General features: G+C 40.6%; 1 protein-coding gene across 6 annotated transcripts in view; it reads left to right on the top strand.

Moving 5' to 3' along the window:
* The window catches only part of NCKAP5 (NCK associated protein 5), a 1,221,671-nt gene that overhangs the window by 118,573 nt on the left and 1,078,475 nt on the right, over positions 1 to 24,623 (top strand). The gene's annotated exons all lie outside the window — the stretch shown is intronic.

Genomic DNA, 24,623 nt, shown 5'->3' with positions numbered 1-24,623 from the left:
TTAGCTTGTTACCTCCTGCACGTGAGCCCCATGACTTGATCCAGGAGACCTGGCTGGTCCTCAGTTCAGCAGCTCTGTCACCAGCCCACAAGAGGAGTGACAGCCTTCACTGCCTTTCCCTTTTTCTCTGGTCTCAGAATTGTAAAAAGTCAGTGCCCAAAAGCTCCTAAAATATCCAACAGTTTGCAATGGAGTTCTGATATGGACAGCCTCCTCGTGCATGTTTGTCAGCTCCAAATTTTTTCATCAGAGCACACTCTCTTGGACATGTTTTTTTTTTGTTTGTTTTTTAATTTTATTGAAGTGTATTTGATTTATAATGTTAATTTCTGCTATGCAGCAAAGTGACTCAGTTATGTATATATATAATTTTTCTTTTTTATTTTTGACTGTGTTGCATGGTATGTGGGATCTTAGTTCCATATCCAGGGCTCGAACCCCCACTCCCTGCTTTGGAAGCACAGAATTTTAACCAATGAACTACCAGGGAAGTCTGGTTTATCACAGGATATTGAATATAATTCCCTGCACTTAGACAGTAGAACCCTGTTTTTTAGCCATCCTGTATCTACTAGTTAGTACTGGATATGTTTTATGTATTAAAACTCAATGCTTTCTGTGAATTTTTGCATAAAAAGGGGGATACTACTAAAATAGTTTCCAAACCATTAGTCAAAGCTTATCATTTATAGAAGAAAACCTGAGGCATGAGGAGGGAAAGTGGTTGGTCCAGAGTCACCTAGCAAGACAGTGGCAGAGCTCCAACCAGAAAGCCATGCTCATCCTGGCATGCATTTCACATTTCAGTTCTTCCAGGATGTAGAAGAAATAGGACCCCTGTGTGGTTACTAGCCTTCTTGCAGGAGCTGGCTGAGTGAAGGTGTATAGATGAAGGTGGTCTGGTAAAGAGAGAACATTCCTGTTTTGTCTTTGGCTGTGGGTATGTTTCTTAACAACTCTGTTCCTCATTAGTTTGGCTAGAGAACCAAAGAGCACTTTGTGATTACTTGACAGTTGATGACCTAAAGTTAAGCGAGACATTTCAGGTGGTGGAATAGTACATATGGCAGTTTGCATCAGGTGCAGGTTGAGAGACCAAAGTTGGTTTTCAGCTCTGACACTTTGTGCTTCTGCTTTACTTACATCTCTCAAATTTCTTTTATTGACCACACCCTTACCTGTCTTCCTCCTCTCTCCCCACCTGGTTTTCTCACTGCAGCCTGGACCTCTGATGCTAACACTCAACTTGATTCCACTAATGCCCTGTGTTCCTCTTTTCTCCAGAGCCTTCCTTGTCCCTGATACTTCTGCCTATGGGATGCCTCCATGGATACTTTTTTTAAAATTTCTTTTCTTTTTTTTTAATTTTTATTGGAGGCTAATTATTTTACAATATTATATTGGTTGGTTTTGCCATACATTGACATGAATCTGCCCTGGGTGTACATGAGTTCCCCCTCCCGAACCCCCCTCCCACCTCCCTCTTCCCCTTATCCTCCCTCTGGGTCATCCCCGCATACCAGCCCCGAGCATCCTGTAACATGCATCAACCCTGAACTGGCGATTTGTTTCACATATGATAATATACATGTTTCCTCCATGGATTCTTCAAGTTGAAATGATGATTTTCTTCTTTGGACCCTCATGGTATCCTGTGCTGATTTTTGCTGTGGGATCTGAAGCTTTTTGCCACACAGTTAAATCCATCTTACTGTCAAAAGCCAGGGCTGTAGTTCAGTACTTCTGCATCCACAGCACTGTTACAGAGCGGTGGTTAAATATATGATAGTAAAGAAGTGAAAGACTGAACTGCTAACCTTAAGTATCCCTTTTCCTGAACCAAGCCCGCGTGCCTCTACACATGGCCAACAAAAATATGTAAGTGTGCTGAGTGGCTTGAAATCCATCTTCAACGAATGAAGGCCCCCAGTACTGGACTCCCAAGCTTGCAAACAGGGCTATTCCTGAAGTGATGTCTCCAACCTTCCCTGCATCATTTCTCTCCACTCCCTCCCATGTACTGTGTGTCCATCCTGGAGATTCCTGACCTGATGATTCATCTGTGTCTTCCATCAGGGGTTGAAGAACAGCATGGTAGAGCCATTCAGGATTTGGGTTCTGGAACCGGACTGCCCAGCTCAAGTCCTCCTTTCATCACTGGCCAGCTTTATGATCTTGGTTAATTCACTTGAGTTTTCTCTTTCTGCTTTTCATCTTTAAAATGTGGCCAATAAGAGTGCCTAACTCATACGAGTATTGTTGTTGTTTAGTCGATAAGTTGTGTCTACTCTGCAGCTCCATGGACTGGAAGCACACCAGGCTTCCCTGTCCTTCAGTGTCTCCTAGAGTTTGCTCAAATTCATGTCCACTGAGTCAGTGATGCTATCTAACCATCTCATCCTCTGCCACCACCACCTCCTTTTGCCTTTCCCATCAGGGTCTTTTCAAGTAAGTGGGCTCTTCACATTAGGTGGCCTAAGTATTGGAGCTTCAGCATCAGTCCTTCCAGTGAATACTCAGAATTGATTTTCTTTAGGATTGACTGTTGTGATCACTATTGGCCTGACCAGTGCTCATGTTCCACCCTAGACTTAATGAATCAGCATCTCCAAGGTGGGATTCAGGCTGAGGCATAGTTAAAAAGTTCCTCAGGTGATTCGGTTTGGAATTCCTGTGTTAGCTACCAGGAGGTGCTTTCTGTTACCTACACGTGCTGGGCTTGTATGTTCTCTAGCACCTCAGTACCTTTATACTCTTGCCTGTGGCACCTCCCCATCCACCTAGTTTATCCTCCAAGTCCTGGCCAAATTTGTAATCTCATACCTAAGTAAGCACTTGGCACAGAGTGAGTTCCCAAGAGATGATGAAAAATAAGGGTATGAATGCATGTTTGATAGGTACTCTAAGACTTAAGCTTTCTTCCCCATAGTCAGTACCACATTTCTAAACTCTTCACAGTTGCTATCTCATTATGATCATTTTGCTCATTTTCTAGCTAAAGATTCTTAGGTCCAAAACAGTGAGGTAATGTGCAAAGGTCACATGGACAGTAAAAGAGGCAGAGACAGGACCTGAACCCTGACCCCATACTCTTGACCTTTCATGGTAAGACTCTCCGGACATATGGAAGGCAGTCTTTCTTGTGAGCTTTACCAATGGTAGAAATTTGATTTTTCTTGTCTTTCCATGCACTGATTGTACTGGAGAGCTGCACATCAGATGAACACTTCTAGGTGCCAGCTGACTGAAGGGATGATTCAAATTTTCTAGCTTTGCAGAAGGGTCAAAGCGCATGCCCAGTTCTTTGGCATTTTTGTTTTTCTTTTTATCTCAGACATGAATCCCCTTGCAGGTTGGCCCAAGTTTATGGCTCAATAGCAAGACTATTTGCATTCTTGGTAGAGACGTTGGTAGGCTGAGTTCAGGTTGGTCAAGAGTGTGATTCAGGGGATTTAGGTTAAAAAAAAAAAATTGGAATTGATTTTTGGCTATTCAGTTGGTCTCTGGAAAAGTTTACCAGGGGAAGTGGTAGTGTTTTGTTTCAATAGCCAGAATGGTTGAGGTTGAACACTGGCAAGTCATGGAACCAGTTAAACGCAAGATACCTTATAGCCTTATTTTTCTCTACTTCTCTAATTCTACAGAGTTTAATGCCTTTGGAATTTTAGATTCCCAACTGTGCTTTCTTTAAAGATGAAATAATAAATCTCTCAGATACATAAGAACATTACCCACAGCAGTTACTATGCCTGAATACATACTTGTCTAATGAAGTGTGTCCTGTCCTTTTGGAAGCCTCCATTACACAAGGTACTTCCCAGTAGTTACATAAATTAATCTGGTATTTTCAGGGCAAGAAATCAGATCTCTCCTTTTAGAAATAAACTTTCTGGATTAGTGATTCCTTTGAGTAGAATTTGGATGCACTATAAGAAACCAATGGACTGAGTTCAAGAAGAAAGTTTCAAACCCATTTTGGAACTTAAGCTTGGATAATAATACGATAGATACATATTATAATGTTGAAAGAAAAACTGTTATTTCTAAAATGTGGGAACGAGTATTACTGTCAAGATGCATCTTGTCTGACAAACTATTCCAAGAAGGGTCCTTGCTTCATTTGACAAACTGAATATGGAAGCATAGACCCCTGATCCAGGCCAATCCAAAAGATATATCCTAAGTGGGTTCCATTGCCAGGGCTGACCTGTTCTTAGAAACTTTAAAAAAAAAAAAAAGTAATACATGTTCATAATTTAGAAAACCAAATAGTACAAAAAGGTCTATATAAATAACTATATTCACATATGTCACTTGGTATGTGTTAAATGGTAGTCCTAAAATTGAGGTGGACACCACTGAGCAACTGAGCACACATGTACTAAAATGTTTATGTATATATAAACAGTGCTTGTATATATGATGAGATATATATATCTGACAGTCCTGAGCGACCTCCAAACCCTATTCCTCAGTCCTGCTTTTCAGAGGGTTTTCTTTTAGCTGTTATTTCTACAATATTTTTAAATAATGCTTTTTATGTCTAGTTATAATATAAACTTGTTTACCTTCTATTGTGATAGATTACAATATATGTTACACTTCCCATACCTCTCCTGTTCTCCAATGTAATTATATCACAGTTTTGGTTAAATGTATATTAAGTGCTTATTTTTACCATGACTATAAATAATATTTACTGTTGAGTCAGATAATTATTGAATTTCCTTTCTGTTAAAAATATTTTTTCTAAAGTTATTAATTGCCTCATTTAAAACACTAACATGGTTTTCTAGGAATCTATAGCTAAAATTTCCAACAGTCTTTTGGTGAATATGCCAAAGATAACTTAATTTTAAAACATTATTCTATGGATAAGTTCTTAAGTTACCGTATACTCTTTTCTTTTTGGTTGGTTGTCAAGCAGAAGTTAATTATTATTTGTGTCATATCAGAATCAGTTTAAAAGGCCTGCCTTCTGCATTTTTTTTTGTTCTAATTATAGTCAATTACTCATCTGTGAATAAATAGACTGAAATGATCTGGTTTATTGTAGTTTGTAAATAACATTCATAATTTAGTTTTATGGTTGCATGAATATTAATACATTTCAGTGTAAGAAATAGCCTTTGTTTCTGAGTACCTTTGATATATAGAATAACTTTATCAGAGGAAAGCAAATGATACTTCATGTAATGTTATTTTATGAATAGCTAAATGAATGACCCACTTAAAATGACATTTATTTCTTCCATTTCTTATATTCTTTTCATTCTTTTAGCCCAGATTTGCACAATCAGGAATGTGAGATACTTTATTATTGGGAGTACTAGTTAAAATAGTTTACTTAAAATAATTTGAAAGAGACTGTGTTTTTGGAGATTGCCAGTAGAGGGCCTTATTAAACTGAATAAAACATCTCATACAGACCAATTGCAACAGGTACCATGAAAAAACCATTGTTTTTAGGACACCTGATTAACAGCAGTAAAACTACCAAGGTAATTTTTTAAAGTGCCTTGTATTTCTTCCAGTCTGGAGAAAATAGAAGTCTTAACTCTTCCATTGTTAGGGAAAATTGGAGCATTCAGATCATTTGTATAGCTCATCTATCAAACCAGGACTTTGGATGCCAAGTCATAAAATATGTACAACCATTCTTTTGGAGTTGGAGCACTGGTCCCTGAGCCTTTTGGGGAAACTGATATTGGCTGCTGAGTATGGAGGGAAAAAATGATGGCTCTCCTATCCTAGGGATGTATCTAGTTTATATATGTTTCCTATATTTGAGTGAGCCCACTCTCAACAAAATGGGTTTTCTGTTTCCTGCACCTGGACTAGAATCTTCCCACTCTGTAGCATATCCTCGATTCAGACACAGGGAAAGAGAATCTAGAGAAGTCATGAATGCTGGAGAGCATTTTTAAGTTCTCATATTGCCATGTTGCAGTGAAGGAAAGAGCTGTGGGGACTTGTGCTGACTTGTCTAGAGTCATTCGTTGGGTTACTACAGAGCTGTTCTCTTCCTGCTCACCAAAATACCTCCTTCTGAAGAAGGCTGCCTCTCCCTCCCCAGCCTCACTGAGACAGTTCCTGCTCAGCCTAAATGGCCTTTCTTCAGGAAAGTCTTCCCTATCTGTTATAGATATGGAGAGCTTCAGGTCCTCGCTTTGCATAGCATGTGTCACCAGAGGAATTAAACATATGGTCAGCTATTGGATTCAGAACATCTCCCCATACCGTTTCTTGTTCCATGGAGGCAGAACCTGTGTCTATCACATCTAATATTGTAGCCTGAGCATCAAAAGCAGTGGCTGATAAATGGTAGATGCCCAACAGATATTTGGTGCATGGACGGATACAAGCAAATTTTCAGACTTTAGTGCTTTCTCCTCTCCATTCTTATACTTCTGAAAACATACCTTTTTATAACTCAACTGATGACATTCAACATTCCCGTGGACACAGAGAACAAAGGCAAGACATTTCTTTTTACCCAACTTTCAGTGAGTGAGTGCCTGTTTAGTTTCAGTAGTGTAAGTATCAATATTCACTGTGTTCATCAACGGGGGCTCTACAGGTGTGAGAGTAAATGAAGAGGATAGACAGGATTTCTTTTCTTCCTTCATTGTTGAAGACCAGGGAATGGGAAGAGAAAGCTCTCTTGAGCTGAGTAATGTGCCCTTTTCTGTTTTCCAACTTGGGCTGGCAACTTTCTGGATACCCTTTCCCTGAGAGGCTGCCTTCCACACTAGAAAGACCAGGATTCTTTGGAGTCCATTAATAGAGTAACAAAACAAGTAGCTAAAGCTCTTGCCCATGTGGCTTTAATCCCTAGATACACCTGGGTTCCAGCCTCTGACCTGATCTCCATCGACTTTGAGAGAACTATTTAATTTCCTTGAGCTCAGTTTCCTTGTCCATAAAATGTACTAACATCAACAGTGATTTCACATAATGTTTGTTAAGTGCTTGCAGTATGTCTAGCCCGGTCATGCTTTCAATTTATAGTGTCTCATTTAATCCTCAAAATAGCCCTCTGAGGTAAATTCCTATTCTATTTCATAGATTAAAAAGACCAAGGTCCCAAAAGGTTACACAATTGCACAGTTAGACTTTGACCCAGATATTTGGATTATATTACTTCCATATCACTGTAAAGATTAAATGAGATAAAATATGTCCAGCACCCACACAAAACTAGACTCATAGTATGTGGTTACTGTTAATGTTATTATTGGCTCCTTATCATTGAAGATATTATGGGCCCTTATAAGCAGGTGATTGTTGAAGGGAAGGGCTTCCCTGGTAGCTCAGACAGTAAAGCGTCTGCCTGCAATGCTGAAGACCTGGGTTCAATCCCTGGGTTGGGAAGATCCCCTGGAGAAGGTAATGGCAACCCACTCCAGTACTCTTGCCTGGAAAGTTCCATGGATGGAAGAGCCTGGTAGGCTACAATCCATGGGATCGCAGAGTCAGACACGACTGAGCAACTTCACTGGTTCACTGGTTGAAGGGAAATGAGAGGCTGATGTCAGCACCACATGCCTGGTCATAAGGACTTATCATTTCATCCCAATGTCAAATGTCAAGAACTCCATTTACTCAGCATTTTGGTACCGACCAGTGTCTGCAGCCCCCAGGAGCTACCGAGGAGCCTGTCCACCTGTATGCCTACTGGGCCATGAATATATGTGTTATGTTCTCATTATTTGGGCATATTTTCCATTGCTCAATCCCTTTATGTGTCTGTTTATGTGATGCCCTTGGCTTTATCATTTCTGCATTTTGGTTGGCAAAACTCAAATCCTGTGGTCTTTTGTATGGGTAGAACTGCTTATTTGAAGTATAGTAGAGTCAGGTTATGAGGTTGGATGGATATAAAGTATGCTCAGCTCCTTTTGGTGGGATCTTAATTTGACGTGCTTTTCCTACATCCCTGGACCACCTTTCCTAGCTGTTCCTGCCCCCTCTCTTCCTCTTGCCCCCCCACCCCACTTTATTTCTCTATCCTTGTCTCTCTCAATCATCTCTCTTCCTATCTCTCCCTCTTTTTCATTCTTTTTGTTTTTCTCCTTCCTTGTCTTCATTTACCTCCTCTTTCTCTCCTACTCCAATGGTGGTCATTGTTTCTCACTGGTGATGGACCAGGCGATGGAGAAGGGAATCATTTCACTTTTCTATCTCTCCATAAACTTAAGATGTCCTAGGTCCTCATTATGATACTGATCCTGTTAAACAGAGAACACATCCAAGTTCCAAGCCAAAGCAAGGGAGAAACCAAAAGAGCAAGCAGCATGGTGAAATCTGTATGGAGACTTGAACAACCCTGCTGGTAAGATTGTTCCACAGCCAGCTGTAGGACATGGGATCATCTGCAAAGTGAAAGGTGGGGATCATCAGATAGTCATAAGGCCATTTCTGATGCCGTGATCCTGTTATTCCTTAACATAACAGTGACTTCCATCTGACTCATATTCCAGATAATCCAGCACAGACTCGGGAGCAAGGCCCCTCCCCCCGGACAGCAGGGGCAGGTCTGGGCTGCAAGCCCAAAGACCCTCGCAGCCTCTGAGATCTCAAGAAGCCTGGGTTTTCCAAAGTGCTGAAGTGATTTTGTCACTGTATAGTGCTGTGGTTCTTCACGGCAGATGTTGAAGGATCACCCTTGAAAGGGTGTTTCTCCAGAACATTTAATTATAACCTCCAAAGAAGATTAACAGATGTTATAATTGTCTTTACTCTTTGATTAAATAGTTTCTGCATGAGTAGCTTTCTTAGATTTTCCTTCTCTGTTTTGTATGTTCTTTAAAAAGAACTGACATGTGTCTGCAATTTTCTCGAGATAGCTCCTCAACGGGCTTGGTAGGAATCTTTGCAGATGTATAATTTCATTCTTTTCCTTATCTGGCTGTCTGTCTCTCGGTGTTTCTCTCTCCGTCATCTCTGCCACCTCTCTCGTCTCTGCCTCCTCTCTGTCTCTGCCGTCTCCTCTTTGTGTATCATCTATATATCAGTCGGTCAGTCAGTCAAACCTGGGCTGAGGCAAGCTGTGCTTCTATAGATGGAACCATTGGTTATAAAGGCAGCTGGGTGACAGGAATATGAATGTGGCTAGGAAACTGGCCACTCTTTTTACCGTTTGTCCACGAAAGTGACTGATGCCCATAAAATTCTCTTTGGAAAAAACTGTGCAAGTGGGAAAAGAAAGTTGTGCAAACCTCATGCAGCAACCAAGCATGCCAGGTGCCAAGTGTGCCGATGAGTGTGTGAGCAGAGAGAAAACCAATGTGCACTATGTAAATGTCCGCAGATTTCCTTGGCAGTATTTTCTCTGGGAAGATAAGTTATCAGCCAGAATCCTTATCGACATTAAAAGCATTGTTGTCATTCCATTATTGAGAACCCAGGATTCTTCCTTTCCATCAGAGATGTAGTTTGTGTTCTAGGGCTCATTTATCTCACCTTCTACTTAGCCCAGCAAGGAGGAGGATGTCACTAACTTTACATGAATAAGAATGCTTCTTTCTCATCATCCAATGTTTTTTCCTTGAGAAGAAAAAAAACTATAAGGAAGGGGTTCAGACATGAGGTCAATTTATGGTTGATGATAAGAGAAATAAATGAGTACTGAATCAGTGTTTTATAGGGGTCTGCCTAGTGACTGTTCCCACCTCACCGTGATGTAGAAACATCTGAAAAGGGCTCATAAATCAGGGCAAAGATCAATCCTTAGATGAGCTTGAGGGAAGCAAGCAATCATTGACTTCACTGGATAAGTATTAAGCATTTCATTGAGGGAAAAAGGGAAGAAAATACTTAGGTTGTAAATTTGATCTATTTTATCCATACTTGCTAAGGAAGAGGGAAAAAGTATTTTCTGAGCGTGCAAGGGAGTTTTGAATATATGTGCTACTAGAAAATCAAAAGGGAAAAATGTCTGTCTGTGTGGGGTTTAACTTATATGCAGAGTACATCATGGGACATGCTGGGATGGAGGAAGCACAAGCTAGAATCAAGATTGCCGGGAGAAATATCAATAACCTCAGGTATGCAGATAACACCACCCTTATGGCAGAAAGTGAAGAAGAACTAAAGAGCCTTTTGATGAAAGTGAAAGAGGATAGTGAAAAAGTTGGTTTAAAGCTCAACATTCAGAAAACTAAGATCATGGCATCCAGTTCCATCACTTCGTGGCAAATAGATAGGGAAACAGTGGAAACAGTGGCTGACTTTATTTTCTGGGGCTCCAAAATCACTTCAGATGCTATTTGCAGCCATGAAATTACACGACGCTTACTCCTTGGAAGGAAAGTTATAACCAACCTAGACAGTATATTAAAAAGCAGAGACATTACTTTGTCAACAAAGGTCTGTCTAGTCAAGTCTATGGTTTTTCCAGTAGTCACATATGGATGTGAGAGTTGGACTGTGAAGAAAGCTGATCGCCAAAGAATTGATGCTTTTGAACTGTGGTGTTGGAGGAGACTCTTGAGAGTCCCTTGGACTGCAAGAAGATCCAACCAGTCCATCCTAAAGGAGATCAGTCCAGGGTGTTCATTGGAAGGACTGATGTTGAAGCTGAAACTCCAATATTTTGGCCACCTGATGCAAAGAGCTGACTCATTTGAAAAGACACTGATGCTGGGAAAGATTGAAGGCAGGAGGAAAAGGGGACGACAGAGGATTAGATGGTTGGATGGCATCTCCAACTCAATGGACATGAATTTGAGTATACTCCGGGAGTTGGTGATGAACAGGGAGGTCTGGCGTGCTGCAATTCATGGGGTCTCAGGGAGTCGGACACGACTGAGCAACTGAACTGAACTGATGTTTACAACATATTGGAGGAAAGGAGTTAATCTCATGGGGACATTCACAGAATGTTATAAACCAACAAATACGATTAAATTCCAAATGAATGATCAGAGCTTTGCCAAATTAAAAGGTTTTGTATGTTGGTGACCAGGATCTTGAACATTCTATAACCCATGTGTATAAGAAATGGCTAAAGAAATTTGGTCTACTCAGCTGATCATAAGTATACCGCCTGACATATTTTTACGAAGTGAATATACCTCAGACTGATTCAAAATTGAGAAAGGGGAGCACATCAAGACTGTATATTGGCACCTTGCTTATTTAACTTCTATGCAGAGTATGTCATGTGAAATGCTGGGGTGGATGACTTGAAAGCTGGAATAAAGATTGCTGGGAGAAATATCAACAACTTCAGATATGTAGATGATACCATTCTAATGGCTGAAAGGGAAGAGGAACTAAAGAGCTTCTTAATGAGGGTGAAAGAGGACAGTGAAAAAAGTGGGCTTAAAGCTCAACATTCAAAAAATGAAAATCATGGCATCCAGTCCCATCACTTCATGGCAAATAGATGGGGAAACAGTGACAGACTTTATTTTCCTGGGCTCCAAAATCATTGCAGATGGTGACTGCAGCCATGAAATTGAAAAACACTTGCTCCTTGGAAGTAAAGTTATGACCAACCTAGACACCATATTAAAAAGCAGAGACATCACTTTGCTGACAAAGTTCCTATATTCAAAGCTATGGTTTTTCCGGTAGTCATTTACGGATGTGAGAGTTGGACCATAAAAAAGACTGAGTGCCAAAGAATTGATGCCTTTGAATTGTGACACTGGAAAACACTCTTGAGAGTCTCTAGGACTGCAAGGAGATCAAGCCAGTCAATCCTAAAGGAAATCAGCTCTAAATATTTGTTGGAAGGACTGATGCTGAAGCTGAAGCTCCAATACTTTGACCACCTGATGGAAAGAGCTGATTCATTGGAAAAGACCCTGATGCTGGGAAAGACTGAGGGCAGGAGGAAAAGGGGGTGAAAAGGGTGAAATGATTGGATGGCCTCACTGACTCAATGGACAAGAGTTTGAGGAAGCTCTGGGAGATAGTGAAGTGCAGGGAAGCCTGGTGTGCTTCAGCTTATGGGGTTGTAAGGAGTAGGACATGACTTAGTGACTGAACAACACCACTACCACCACCTGTATTACCAGTTCTTAGGGGTCACACACAGTCGGACACGACTGAAGTGACTTAGCAGCAGCAGTAGCAGACCAAAAAATATCACCAACACTTCACTAACACCCTTCTCAAGTTCCCTTCTAGTCATACCCCTCAGGGAATCAGCATGAGGGCTTCCAGTAACATAGATTAATTTTGTCTGTTTTTACACTTTATATGAATAGAATCCCCCAGTATGTATAATTTTCTTTCATTCAAATTGTATTTTTGTCATTCAGCCACATTGCTGTGGTTAGCCATAGAGTTTTCATGCTCATTGTTGTATAGTATTCCACTGTGTGGCTGTATCATAATATTTCTACCGTTGATGGGTATTTGCATAGTTTCTACTTTGGAACCATGACAAATAGTGCTGCTATGAATATTCTAGTACATATCCCTCAGTGAACAAGCATACACATTTTAGTATCTGTTAAGTGTGTTTGTGTGTGTGATTATCGCATCACAGGGAATCTAGGAGGCACTGCTCAGTAGTTTTCCAAGGCTGTTGTACCAGTTTATATTCCCAGCAATAATATGTGAAGATTATGTGATTACTCAAGAGAATATTACTTAACTTCCACTACTACTTAAGGGCAGAAGTTAAAGAGAAGCAAGTGTGGCCTAAAGGTTAGGCAGAAATTTTGGTCATTTGGAAATTCATAAACAGAAACTGGGACAGTATAAAATAGTTTCTTGTCTCCAGAGGTGCTAGACAGTGATGGGATGGATGGTTTTTATTGGAAAGGAAGGTTAGCTGGAGGATTCCAAGTCCTCTTCCATCTATGGACTTTTTTTTATCACAATTAATAAACTCTATGGAAACTGAAAGATGCAAGAGGTTAGAAGTGGTCATTGCCATGGACCAGATAGTCAGCTGGTAGGAGACCAGATGTGAGTCAACAGGAGTGATTATAGAGACTATGCTGACTGTGAATGAAGGCAGATGCCACTTGGAACCGAATAGGATGTAGTGGAGTTGAATGGGGTCATAAAAGGAAATAATATATTAGTAGATGGAAGAAAAAGGGGTAGTTTAGATGCAGTCGCAGGCTTATTTTAGAGTGTGTATGGAACACAGGTTGACACAGTTCAGTGCTGGATGCTCAGAACCAATTATAAGCATCCTAAAGGAAAGTGGTTAAAAAAAAAATTAACTGAGGAATTCAACCCAATAGGAATACATCCTTTTTTAACTAACTTAACATTGTCATTGGAGGGGGCGATGGCATCCCACTCCAGTACTCTTGCCTGGAAGGCTGCAGTCCATGGGGTCGCTGGGGGTCGGATACGACTGAGTGACTTCACTTTTACTTTTCACTTTCATGCATTGGAGAAGGAAATGGCAACCCACTCCAGTGTTCTTGCCTGGAGAATCCCAGGGACGGGGGAGCCTGGTGGGCTACCGTCTATGGGGTCGCACAGAGTCGGACACGACTGAAGTGACTTAGCAGCAGCATTAGCAAAGGAAAGTGGAGACATTTAATCAGCTCTATCAGAGGTCAAAGGATGCCTGAAAAATGCCCCGGAGGAAAGTTATTCCATAGGGTACTGGCCAGATAACACTCCCCAGGGCATAAGAACATGGCAGCATTTCTGCCAGACTCATTGGAGACTATGCTTCTGTACCTGTCTTCTTTTCACTTCAACTTCTAGGAAGCTTAGAATCAAACTTAAATGTTTAATTGCAAGTAGTCTGTTGGCTCATATCCTACATATTTGCTATTTTCCATCCTCTCATCTTTGTAGCTTGTGGTAGACAGAATTCTGTGATAGGCCATAAAAAGGCATTCCCTTGAATAATCCTCCCCTCCTCTTTGTGTGGGCAGAGCCTAATCACTCTCATGATTAGGTTACATGATATGGCAAGGTGGAGATATTTTTGCAAATGTAATTAAAGACCCTAATCAGTTTACTTTGAGTTAATAAAAAGAGATTTTCTTTGGTGAGCCTGACCTAATCAGACAAGTCCCTTTGAGCAAGTCTGGAGATTAGAAATTTGAAGCTTATGTTTTCCTGCTGAGCTTAGAAAAGCAAGTCATCATGAGTTCTACAGATATAAGAAAATGAATTCTGCCAACAGCCACATGAGCTCAGAAGATGACTCTAAGCCTCAGGTGAGACCTGAACAAGGTCCCAGATAGGTTCTTGTCAGATTCCTGAGTCATGGAAGCTGTGAGATAATAAATGTGTGTTATTTTTAAGCTGCTCAATTTGTTACACAGTGATAGATAAGTGATATTAATATATACATTTTCACTCATCTCTCAGTTTTATCCTTTATTTGTTGTGTAGATGGCCTCTTTGTTTTTTTTGTAATTTGATTAAAATTGAATGGATTAAGGAATAAATAGTGTCCTAGGACCCCTGACACCTACTCCAGGGTGACAGGGGTGGAGCTATCCCCTCCATCACATTAGGCTCCCTCCCACCTCTGTGACTTTCATTTATCTCTACTTCAAACTTCATCCTAACTTAGAGGCTCAGCTTGAGTTCCCTGTCCTCCATAATTCTTACAATCTGAGTTTTTGAAGGTTTGTTTTCTGTTTTTCTTTCTAAAATCTCTACAGAAGGGGTTTCCAGTCTGAGGGCTGACGGCAGCATAATTACTTCAGGGAGGTTTTAAAAATGCAGATTCCCAACATTCTCTCCCTCTCTGCCTTTTCTAGAAATTCTGGTTCATTACTGAACTTTTGAAAACCTTCCCAGGTTGCATCACTGGGCATCGAGGTTTGGTAACAGTTGCCCTGTCATTCTTAACACAGTGTTGGCTCTGTATATAGTGTCCTGTGTGACTTACTGCCTGGTCTTGAGGCTTTCAAAACTTTAAGCCAAATACATAAATCACCTGTAGCCTGGACAGCATATTGTGCATTTCTTTAATATTAACCTTGGTTTTATTATGTTTATATTAGTAGCTTCCCTTTGGCTTTCCTTCCTCTATTATTTTATAATTTTATTTTTGTGTATATTTTTATATTAATAAGTAATCACAAATCCTTGTTGGGTAGGGTGAGATTGGGAATGAATAAATAGAAAACCAGTGTCCTCATCCCTAATATTTTAATATATGTGAATTTTGTTTCCTTGGCAACAGTAAAATTTTCTAAACCACAAACTCGGACTTATCCTCTTTCCGTTCCGTTCGTTCTGTCGCTCAGTCGTGTCCGACTCTTCGCGACCCCGTGGACTATAGCCTACCAGGCTTCTCCGTCCATGGGATTCTCCAGGCAAGAATACTGGAGTGGGTTACCGTTTCCTTCTCCAGGAGATCTCCCCGACCCAGGGATCGAACCCGGGTCTCCCGCATTGGAGGCAGACGCTTTAACCTCTGAGCCACCAGGGAAACCCATGCCCGCATTATACCTTGCACAGTTTGAGCATGTAGGAATGGTGTTCAGAAAACTAAAGACTGATGGTTGGACTGATAAGAAAAGGTTCTTGCTTTATGCAAAGAGTATTCCTTCCTCTCCTTTCTGCTCTCACCTTGTCTCCTTCATCACCTGCTTCTCCTATCTTTTGAAGCGTTGAACAAAGAATTACTCTTTTTCCTGGACTCAATCATGCGAGGTTGGCACAATGCAGAGATAAGGCTTTAGAATTCATAGGAGGACTCTTTGTCTCTTTCAGGGGGTTTCATCTGCCTGAAATGGCTTTACCTGAGGTGTATTACTTTTTTTAACCTCCTGGTTCTGTGAACAGGCACAGTTTAGACCAGACTGGAGTTGTGAGCAGGAAGGAGCAGGAGGAATAATCACTGGACGCTGCCCTTTCCCTTTATAAAGCCTCATTAAACGGGCTGCATTCGAGACAGCAGCTATGCCCTCTTATGCCAAAGCACACATCTGTGGTACCACTGGAAATGGTATTGTGCAAGCTATATGTGGTGAGTGGAACATTATTGCGTGGGGAGGCTGGTTTATCTTGTAGAACTGAGGAATGCTCCAAGGAAGTTATACAGAGACAGTCATTGTGGAAAAATTGATAAATTGTACTCTTCTAAATACTCCTTTGAAGCCTTTTCAACTGTTCTGAAAATGTATACTCTCTTGGGCAGTGAGGAGTCTCCTGCGTCTCTCTACTTGTCTTTCTGTAAATCTTTGTACTTCGATTCTCCTCAATGGGTGACTTTTTTTTTTTGGCCATTGACTTTCTCTTGAATGTATTTGTATCCGAAGATCTGAACTGGCCAGGTGGGCATGATAAAATATGCTGTGTATTTATGTGTGTACACGTGTGCATATATGCATATGAGCATGCATTTGAGTTTCAGGGTTCCTTTTTTTTTTGCCATTTCCATTAGACAAAAACAGAATGCTATTTCATCCATCCTCCAATTTCCAAATTAAACTAATTGAATTTAGAAGGCACTCTATCAGAAACTCAAATAATCCCAGGGCATTTTAAATAGTGGCATTTATCATTTTCTACTAAAATCAAAAAGTACTTTCTGCTTGATGGAAAGGTTTTTGTGACATTTTCTCCCATATAGTGGGATTATATTTAAACCATTATAAATCTTATCAAAGGTAAGTGTTTGGGCCATTAAGTTCTGCCTCTTTCCTACTTCCATCACCCTATGTACTTATAAGGATATAGAATTTTCACACTTGACTCAAAATGTTTCAGTTTTGTTTCTTATATACATATTTAGTGAAAGCTCATGGAAGCATTATACACTGTAGGTTCTTGGAGCCAACATCTCGCATGTAGAGGAGATCTGTGTAGTACTGACTGAAACTGACTAGACTTGGAGTCAGTCCAGCCCGAAATGCTGGGCTGGATGAAGTTCAAGCTGGAATCAAAATTGCTGGGAGAATAACCTCAGATATGCAGATAACACCACCTTTATGGCAGAAGTGAAGAGGAACTAAAGAGCCTCTTGACGAAGGTGAAAGAGAGTGAAAAAGATGGCTTAAAACTTAACATTCAAAAAATTAAGATCATAGCATCTGGTCCCATCACTTCATGGCAAGTAGACGGGGAAACAATGAAAACAGTGACAGACTTTATTTTCTTGGGCTCCAAAATCACTGTGGATGGTGACTGCAGCCATGAAATTAAAAGATGCTCCTAGGAAGAAAAGCTATGACAAACCTAGACAATGTATTAAAAAGCAGAGATATCACTTTGCCAACAAAGGTCCATACAGTCAAAGCTGTGGTTTTCCAGTAGTCATGTATGGATGTGAGAGTTGGACCATTAAAGAAGGCTGAGCACCGAAGAATTGATGCTTTTGAACTGAGGTGTTGGAGAAGGCTCTTGTGAGTCCCTTGGGCAGCAAGGAGATCAAACTAGTCAATCCTAAAGGTAATCAACCCTGAATATTCATTGGAAGGACTGATGTTGAAGCTTTGGCCACCTGATGTGAAGAACTGACTCATTAGAAAAGACCTTGATGCTGGGAAAGATTGAAGGCGAGAGGAGAAGGGGGTGACAGAGGATGAGATGATTGGATGGCATCATCGATTCAATTGACCTGAGTTTGAGCAAACTCTGGAGATAGGCTTCCCTGATGGCTCAGTTGGTAAAGCGTCTGTCTGCAATGCAGGAGACCCAGGTTTTGATCCCTGGGTTGGGAAGATCCCCTGGAGAAGGAAATGGCAACCCACTCCAGTACTCTTGCCTAGAAAATCCCACGGATGGAGGAGTCTGGTAGGCTACAGTCCATTGAATTGCAAAGGAGTTGGACATGACTGAGCGACTTCACTTTCTTTCCGGGAGATAGTGAAGGACTGGGAGACCTGGTGTACTGAAATTCATGGGGTCTCAAAGAATCCAACACGACTGAGTGACTGAATAGCAATAACACGATGAGGAGCAGCAGAGCCTGTAGGTGGTCGTGTGTGTATATGTATGTGTGTGCGCGCGCACGTGCGTGCCTATGCCTGCTTAGTTGTGTCCCACTCCTTGCGACCCTAGGAACTGTAGCCTGCCATGCTTCTCTGTCCATGGGATTCTCCATGCAAGAATACTAGAGTCAATTGCCATTGACAGGTGGATTCTTCACCAACAGCACCACCTGGGAAGCCCTTAGGCAGCCATGCAGCACATCAAATACCATCAAATGCTAAACCACGATGCTCCTCAGTTGAACACAGATTTTTAGAGATCATACATGCCTTAGAGCTTCCTTCACCACCTTCACTCTCTGCTTTGACCTCCAGCTTATTAAATATATGCTGATCACAGGCAGAGAGACGTGGAGAACTAAGTGTGTTGGTCAGTTTCCTTGATAAAGTAGCTCTAGGAGCCAACTTTCAAATTCAGCAACCTAACTTGGCTATTTCTGTATCTCCTGCCACATTGACTTCAAACAGGAACAAGCAGAAAATTTTGCCAAGGATAGCTTAAGCAAAAAGGTCAGTGTTGTATAACAGATAATGAAGAAAATTGGATGAAGAAAAAAAAGATGTTTAGCTTCAAGTTCTCCGCACTAGCTGCCTTCAATATTTGGTTCCATGTCCATCTCCATATTTTTGTGTGTGTATGTGATGGGGGGAAATGTCCTTCCTGAAACCTGATGAGAACTTTGCGTAACCCTTTCTTGCCCAGGCTTCCAAAGGAGTTATGCCTTCCTTAATCAGACTTACAGAATTATCAAGAATTATGCTTACAGGGAGGTTGTGGTTAGCAGAGCAATGAAAACTGAGTGCACAGGAGTTCTGGGTTAATGACACAGATTTACTTGAAAGTGAATTATTGTACAGGCATAGGATACTTTAAGGGGGGTGTGAATTTGATTCTGAGGTTGATAGTTAAATTTCTGGGAGCTGATAGGCATCATTCTCTGACTTTCTGAATCAAAAATATAAGCAATCATTGAGACAAAAGAGGAAGTAGTTAATGGTTCAGATAAATAAGAATTTGGGTGTATTCAAAAGTGGAGGGGACCTTTAGCTATTCATCCTAGAAAATAGTTCATCTGTATGCTTGAAATGGTATGTGCAAGGGTGGACATTGTGGCATCACTTGTAATACTGCTCAGTTATCACAGTCTAAATGCCCATCAGTGGAGGAGGAATAAAACAAATAACCCTCCATTTACACTACAGAGCCCACGTAGTATTAAAAGAACAGAGAAGACCTATATGTATCCTCACATTGGAAGACCTCTTGGACAAAATACTGAATGAAAACAAACTGTCAAAAATATGTAGAACAGGGTACCATTTCTGTTTACAAAATCTTCTAAAATTGTTCATGCAGATAACATATGTAAATGGACTGAAAATATTCTAGAAAGATAAATCATTAATTGTTTTTCCCCCTCTAATTGAGAGGATATCATTGGGAGTACATAGAAAGGAAACTTTTGCTATTCTCCATATTGGTTTCTATATAATTTTTAAACATTTTGAGAATATGTTCATGTTTTAAGAATGATTTACATGTGTGTATGTGTATATAACTGCATATTTGTCTATACATACTTTAATAAGAAGGGGATATTCTGAAAGAATATTTCATGGGATTATGAGAAAGGGAGTTGTTTTTTCCCACATAAGTAATCTGAGGTAACCAAAGGTAATATAGAAAAGGAACAGAATCTCAGCTGTCCTCTGGTTGGGTTACACTTTCCAGACGTGGTAATGCCGAATGTGAGATACAAATAAAAGCTGTTACAATAGCAATCACCAGCTATTTCTCAGTACACTTGAAGCAGCATAAGTTATTTGCAAAGAAATCCATTACTCAGGAGTTTAATTTCATTTCAGACAAGTTGAGCTTGTCCCAAACATTCAGTCTTGGGACTGGGGATAACTTGATAAGTGAGCCACAGTCTTGGTCCTAGAGGGTAAACAGCTGTGAGAACGACAGGCATGTAAGCACTTATCATTTATTTACAAGTCCCCGCTCCAGTAGAAGCCTGAGTGAAGGACTCAAGGGAACGACAGGCTGTGGGCATGCAAAGAGGAAAACAAATATTGATTGTTTTCAGGGAGATAAGAAATCTATTTTCATGAAGAAGCATATGAAGCAGATCCTAGGGTCTAGGATGGACATGGGGGAATAAAGATGGGACAGGGCTGATGGCCTGGGAACCTGATGATGGTTCAAAGACTCGAGGTTTTGATGCTGATGAAAGTTCATTTCTGGAAGTTAACAGTGATAATAATTGGTTGAAATAATCATAGTGGATGTGAAACTTCCAGGGACCTGAAAAACGGCAACTTTATATGGCTAACAGTTGACATATCCTTTTTTTATTGAAGTATAGTTGACTCACAAGATTGTGCTAGTTGCAGGTGTATAACAAAAGGATTAACTTTTATATATGTATATACATGTGTGAGTGTATATATGTTATTTTACATATTCTTTTCTGTTATAGGTTATTATAAGATATTGAGCATAGTTCCCTGTGCTATACAGTAGCTGTATAATAGCTGACATTTTTTGATCATTTTGTTCTTGTTCAGTCACCCAGTCTTGTCTGACTCTTTGTGACCCCATGGACTGCAGCACGCCAGGCCTCCCTGTCCCTCACCATCTCCCGAAGTTTGCCCAAGTTCATGTCCATTGCACAGGTGATGCCATCCAGCCATCTCATTACTCTAATACCCTCTTCTCCTTCTGCCTTCAATTTTTCCCAGCATCAGGGACTTTTCCAGTGAGTCGGCTGTTCGCATCAAGTGACCAAAATACTGGAGCTTCTGCTTCAGCATCAGTCCTTCCAGTGAGTATTCACAGTTGATCTCCCTATGATTGATTGGTTTGATCTCCCTGCAGCCCAAGGTACTATCAGGAGTCTTCTCCAGCACCACAATTCAAAGGCATCGATTCTTTGGCGATCTGCCTTCTTTACAGTCCAGCTCTCACAACTGTACAAAACACTGGGAAGACCATAGCCTTAACTGTATGGACCTTTTTTTGACAGAGTAATGGCTCTGCATTTCAACACTGTCTGGGATTGTCATAGCTTTCCTGCCGAGAAGAAGTCATCTTCTGATTTCGTGGCTGCAGTCACCATCTGCAGTGATTTTAGAGCCCAAGAAGAGGAAATCTGTCACTGCTACCACCTTTTACCCTTCTATTTGCCATAAAGTAACTGGGCTGGATGCCATGATCTTAGTTTTTTAATTTTCAGTTTTAAGCCGACTCCTTCATTCTCTCCTTCACTCTCATCAAGAGGCTCTTTAGTTCCTCTGCTTTCTGCTGTTAGAGTGGTATCACCCGTGTATCTGAGGTAGTTGATGTTTCTCCCATCTGTCTTGATTTCAGCTTGTAATTCATCCAGCCTGGCATTTCTCATGATGTGCTCTGTGGATAGGTTAAGTAAACAGGTTGACAGCAGATAGCCCTGTGGTACTCTTTTCTCAATCCTGAATCAATCAGTTGTTTCATGCAGGGTTCTAACTGTTGCTTCTTGACCTGCCTACAGGTTTCTCAGGAGACAGATAAGGTGGTCCAGTATTCCCATTTCTGTAAGAGCTTTCCACAATTTATTATGATCCATACAATCAAAGGCTTTAGCATAGTTGATTAAACAGAGGTAGATGTTTTTCTGGAATTCCTTTGATTTCTCCGTGATCCAGTGAATGCTGACAATTTTATCTCTGGTTCCTCTGTCTTTTCTAAACCCAGCTTGGACATCTGGAAATCCTTGGTTCACCTAATGCTGAATCTGAGCACGCAAGATCTTAAGCATGACTTTACTGGCATGCAATTGTCTGATGGTTTAAACATTCTCTATTACTACCCTTCTTGGGAATTGGGCTGAGGATTGACCTTTTCCAGTCCTGTGGCCACTGCTAGGTCTTCCAGATTGCTGACATATTGAATGCAATACTTTGATAGCATCATCCTTTAGAATTTTGAATAGCTCTTCTGGAATTCCATCACATCCACTAGCTTTACTGACAACAGTGCTTCCTAAGTCCCACTTGACTTTGCACTCCAGAATGTCTAGCTCTGGGTGACTGACCACACCATCATAGTTATCTGGTTCATTAATATCTGGTTTTGTTCAGTTTCTTCTATCTCTTCTTGAACTCTTCTGTGTCTACGAGGTCTCTACCATTTCTATTCTTTATTGTGCCCATCTTTGGATGAAATGTTCGCTTGATATTTCCACCTTTCCTGAAGAGATCTCTAGTCTTTCCCCTTCTGTTGTTTTCCTGTATTTTTATGCACTGTTCACTGAAGAAGGCCTTCTTGTCTCTCCTTGCTATTCTTTGGAACTCTGTGTTTAGTTAAATGCGTCTTTCCCTTTCTCCCTTGCTTTTTGCTTCTCTTCTTTCTTCAGCTATTTGTAAAGCCTCCTCAGATAACCACTTTGCCTTCTTACTTTTCTTTTTCTTTGGGATGGTTTTGTTCACTGCCTCCTGTACAATATTATGGACCTCCATCCACAGTTCCTCAGGCATACTGTTTACTACATCTAATCCCTTGAATCTATTCATTACCTCCATAATAGCTGACATATTTTTGATTGCTTTACCTGTTGTTATAGCTGACATTTCTTGAACACTTTACTATGTTCTTGGTACTCTGCTAAGTACATTATGTGAGTTATCTTACTGAATCCCTATAAGTAATCCCATGATGCAAATAGCATTGTAATCCTACCTATGGTGTGGTAATGTTGTGATTTCCATTTTATAAATAAGCCATGTTGAGACTCAAAGAAACTAACTTACTTATAACACCAGATATAAATAGCTCCAAACCTCTGATTTTATTTATGCCGATATGTCCCCCAGAAATAGACAACCTCAAGTTTTTGTTGTAAAGGGAATGACTGGGAAGTGTAGTTTCCAGAGGTCAAGTACCTTCAGAAGATAAGAACATAACACATGGCTATCCTAAAGGACTGTTAAAATGGTGACAGGATGAAAATCACATCATAAAATACATCCAGGAAATCCATATGAAGGTTGGTTCCACCTCTGGTTATGGTAGTGAACAAGGAGGAAAGGAATACTGAACAGAAGCTAGAGCTCCCCAACATGGCAGCATGTCTGAAGCTCGTTAGTTGTAGACAGTAGTAAGCCAGTGGTAAAGCTCCATGCTGTGGGATGAAAGGGATGTGATAGAGGACATTTAACAATATCTCTGAGGTCATAACCTGAAACAAAAGATCGTGGCTGGTCACAAAGTTTAAGCAACTGATACAAAAATTTGGAAACCATATACATGTTTAATAAAAAGGGATGGCTAAAAGACATGATGGTGCATTCAATTAATGGGATGCTGTTAGTCCTCACAAATGGTAACTGTGGAAGAATGCTTAACGAGATTAAGTGATACTACATAGCTGTAGGTGGAGAATTTTATAGCATGTTTTCCCAGTTTTGTTAGCATGTTGTTGTAGACATCTGTTATGTCTGTGACTGCTTATTATCTTATGAAGAGCTGTTTTATGTCTGGGGACATCTCCCAAGGAGATGTTATGACCATCTCCTTCCTGACACTGAAGCCAGGATTCAAATTTCTAGCCTCCCTTGCAGCTTCTCTCCCAGAATGTGGATTGAGCTCCACCAACCAAATATACTTTGTGAGAGAAATCATTTTTGAAATGAGTAATGCATGCAAACCATTCCTGTGCAAAGCTTTTCATTTTGCTAAATGGGTGATAGCAAGAATATTGAGCATTGAGTTTGGGGTTCAGGGGGAAGCTGGCTTTGGAGGGAACAGCAGCAGCTTCCTCATCAACCCAGTTCTTTAGTATAATTTTGGGTTTGTTTCTGGCAGTTTAGCATTGAATCTAGTTCCCAGCCCTACCAACCATTTTGTGAGTCACTCAGCAAGTTTTTAAAAATAATTTGCTTCTGAATCAGTCGGCATCAGTTCCAAAATAGAGTTGATTCTAGTCTTTTGTTAGTGCTCTTTTTCTTGGTTTTCTACAAATATTCTTCCAACAGAAAATTATCAGTTACTTAGTATTTGCTGAGTACTTACCCAGGTATTAAAGATAAAGATACTTGATGATGCTTTTTCTATTTCTAGTCCACATATTATATATACAGTCAGGAAAGTTTCTTTAAATAATTAAAGTTTCTTTAAATAATTATTTCTTTTTTACATATGACAACATACATGTTTCAATGCCATTCTCCCAGATCATCCCACCCTCACCCTCTCCCACAGAGTCCCAAAGACTGTTCTATACATCTGTGTCTCTTTTGCTGTCTCGTATACAGGGTTATCGTTTGCATCTTTCTAAATTCCATATATATGTGTTAGTATACTGTATTGATGTTTTTCTTTCTGGCTTACTTCACTCTGTATAATAGGTTCCAGTTTCATCCACCTCATTAGAACTGATTCAAATGCATTCTTTTTAATGGCTGAGAAATGGGCTTCCCTGGTTGCTCAGAGGTTAAAGCGTCTGCCTCCAATGAGGGAGACCCGGATTCGATCCCTAGGTCGGGAAGATCCCCTGGAGAAGGAAACGGTAACCCACTCCAGTATTCTTGCCTGGAGAATCCCATGGACGGAGAAGCTTGGTAGGCTACAGTCCATGGGGTCGCAAAGAGTCGGACACGACTGAGCAACGGAACGGAATACTCCATTGTGTATATGTACCAAAGCTTTCTTATCCATTCATCTGCAGATGGACAACTAGGTTGCTTCCATGTCCT

The sequence above is a fragment of the Moschus berezovskii genome, chromosome 2 (genome assembly GCF_049115385.1).
Source record: "Moschus berezovskii isolate FMDL1 chromosome 2, NW_MosBer_1.0, whole genome shotgun sequence".
NCBI classification, from domain to species: Eukaryota; Metazoa; Chordata; class Mammalia; order Artiodactyla; family Moschidae; genus Moschus; species Moschus berezovskii.
Note: the sequence above shows the minus strand (reverse complement) of the source record. Positions and strands in the feature narration are given on the sequence as shown.